This window comes from Hylobates moloch, unplaced genomic scaffold, assembly GCF_009828535.3.
Source record: "Hylobates moloch isolate HMO894 unplaced genomic scaffold, HMol_V3 SCAFFOLD_1729, whole genome shotgun sequence".
In the NCBI taxonomy this organism is placed as follows: domain Eukaryota; kingdom Metazoa; phylum Chordata; class Mammalia; order Primates; family Hylobatidae; genus Hylobates; species Hylobates moloch.
The window spans coordinates 642-3,590 of NW_026654004.1; the positions used below are offsets into that span (position 1 = coordinate 642).

At 37.5% G+C, this 2,949-nt stretch overlaps 1 pseudogene; it reads left to right on the plus strand.

Annotated features, from left to right (window-relative positions):
- Positions 1 to 850: 850 nt before the first annotated feature.
- On the plus strand, positions 851 to 1,033 carry LOC116464786 (thymosin beta-4-like; annotated as a pseudogene).
- The last annotated feature ends 1,916 nt before the right edge of the window (positions 1,034 to 2,949 follow it).

A 2,949-nucleotide genomic window follows, 5' to 3' on the forward strand; every position in this document is an offset into this window, starting at 1 on the left:
GCAGAAGCTCTTCAATTAGATCCCATTTGTCAATTTTGGCTTTTGTTGCCATTGCTTTTGGTGTTTTAGTCATGAAGTCCTTGCCCATGCCTATGTCCTGAATGGTAATGCCTAGGTTTTCTTCTAGGGTTTTTATGGTTTTAGGTCTAACATGTAAGTCTTTAATCCATCTTGAATTAATTTTTGTATAAGGTGTAAGGAAGAGATCCAGTTTCAGCTTTCTACATATGGCTAGCCAGTTTTCCCAGCACCATTTATTAAATAGGGAATCCTTTCCCCATTTCTTGTTTTTGTCAGGTTTGTCAAAGATCAGATGGTTGTAGATGTGTGGTATTACTTCTGAGGGCTCTGTTCTGTTCCATTGGTTCTATTTAATGGTCCCCTTTACATATGCAGCATTATCTTCCATAACCCTTGGAAAAATAGATAACCAACCTGATATCTCAACCACAACACTTGGAAAAACAGATAATCAACCTGATATCTCAGCCAAAAACTGGGGGATGAGCTGTATTAGGGATAATAAATACAAAACGTATTCTTCCTCCACTGTTTCTCCTATGGCAACTATCACTAATCTAGCAGCATGTTCTTTCCAGGTGATCTCACACAGAATCTCAATATGCCTTCAACTCAGTGTGCCAGAGAGCCACTGAATGAAACTGGCATGTGTGAAAAAATCCTATTTATCAGGCAAGACAATCACTGAAGGCACTTATTTTTGGTTTTAATCTATGTCAGTGAAACAGTGATACTTGAGTGAATATGCTAATATTTATTAAGTGGTCACTCTGTGGCAAGTGTAATTCTAAGTACTTTTATTATTAAATAATTTAATAGTTATGAGCAGACCAGATTCTGCTCGCTCAAACGCCTTACTCCACTTCCTTGGCAACCACATCCAACAAACCCAATATGGCTGGGATTGAGAAATTTGGCAAGTCAAAATTGAAGAAGACAAAAAACACAAGAAAAAAATCCACTGCCTTCCAAAGAAATGACCAAACAGGAGAAGCAAGCAGACAAATCATAATGAGGTATACATCATGAAAATGAACTGTACATTGCACAAGCATTGCCTTCATATTTTACTTCTTTTGGCTGATTAACTTTGCAAGATGCAAAGAGGTCGGATCAAGTTTAAATGACTGTGCTGTTCCTCTCACATCAAAGAATCAAGAGCTACTGAAAATGAAGACTGCTCTTGCCTCTCCCATCTGCCTGGCTGGCAGATAAGGAAAAGAATTTGAATGTTGGTGAAGGAAGAAGCAGGGTGGAATGACAGTGAAAGCTAGAGTAAAACCAACCTGGCCCAATTTAGTGTCCCGCAAGCTACAAAATTCAGTTTAATCAGAGTATCAATTTTTTTTGTTCCAGTGATTTTATTTATTGGGATACACAATTTTTTAAATGTGCAAATACAAAGTTTCAAAATATGCAGAAAAAGTTTGTGGCAACCCTGTATCAAGCAAGTCTATTGGTGCCATTTTTCCAATAGCACGTACTCACTACATGTCCGTCAAATTTTGAGAATTCTCACAATATTTCAAACTTTTTCATTATTATCATAGCTGTTATGGTGATCTGTGATAGTGATCTTTGATGTTACTATTGTAATTTTTGAGGGGTGACTCAAACAACGCCCATATAAGAAAGCAAACTTAATCGATAAATGTTGCGTGTGTTCTGACTGCTCCACTAACCAGTTGTTCCCTATCTCCTATTCCCTGACACACAATAATATTGTAATTAGGCCAACTTATAATCCCACAATGGCCTCTAAGTGTTCAAGTGAAAAGAAATAGTATGTCTTTCACTTTAAATAAAAAGCTTGAAATGATTAAGCTTAGTGAGGAAGACATGTAGAAAGCAGAGATAGGGTGAAGCTAGGCCTCTTGCTCCAATTAACCAAGCTGTGAAGGCAAATAAGTGTTGAAGAAAATTAAAAGTGCTACTCATTCCAGTGAACGTACCAAAAATAAGAAAGTGAAACAGCCTTATTGCTGACATGAACAAAGTTTGAGTGATCTGGATAGAATAGCAAACCAGCCACAACATTCCCTTAAAACAAAGCCTAGTCCAGAGCAAGGCCCGCTCTTCAATCCTATGAAGTCAAGGTGAGGAAGCTGCAGAAGAAAAGCTGGAAGCTGTAGAGGTTGGTTGGTTCATAAGATTGAAGGAAAGAAGCTGACTGCGTAACATAAAAGTGCAAGGTGAAGTAGCAAGTGCTGATGTAGAAGCTGAAACAAGTTATAGAGAAGATCTAGCTAGCTAAGACAATTTATGAAGGTGACTACACTAAACAACAAATTTTCTATGTAGACAAAATAGCCTTCTATTGGAAGAATATGACATCTAGGACTGCTGTAGATAGAGAGAAGTCAATGCCTGCTTCAAAGCTTCAAAGAACAGGCTGACTCTTGTTAGGGGCTAATGCAGCTGCTGACTCTAAATTGAAGCCAATGTTCATTTAACCATTCCAAAACTCCTAGGTCCCTTAAGAATTATGCTAAATCTATTCTGCCTGTGCTTTATAAATAGACCAGCAAAGCCTGGATGACAGCACATCTGTTTATGGCATGCTTTACTGAATATGTTAAGCCCACTATCGAGCTCAGAAAAAAAGATTCCTTTCATAATATTACTGCTCATTTACAATGAGTCTAGTCAACCAAGAGTTCTGATGAAGATGTTCAAAGAGATCAATGTTTTCATGCACAACATCCATTCTGCAGTGCATGGATCAAGGAGTAATATCAACTTTCAAGTCTTACCATTTAAGTAATAACATATCATAAAGCTATTGGGGCCATAGATAGTGATTCTTCTGATGGGCCTGGGCAAAGTAAATTGAAAACCTCTGCAAATGATTCATCATTCTAGATGCCATTAACAACATTTATAATTTATGGGAGGAGGTCAAAATATCAACATTAATGAGAGTTTGGA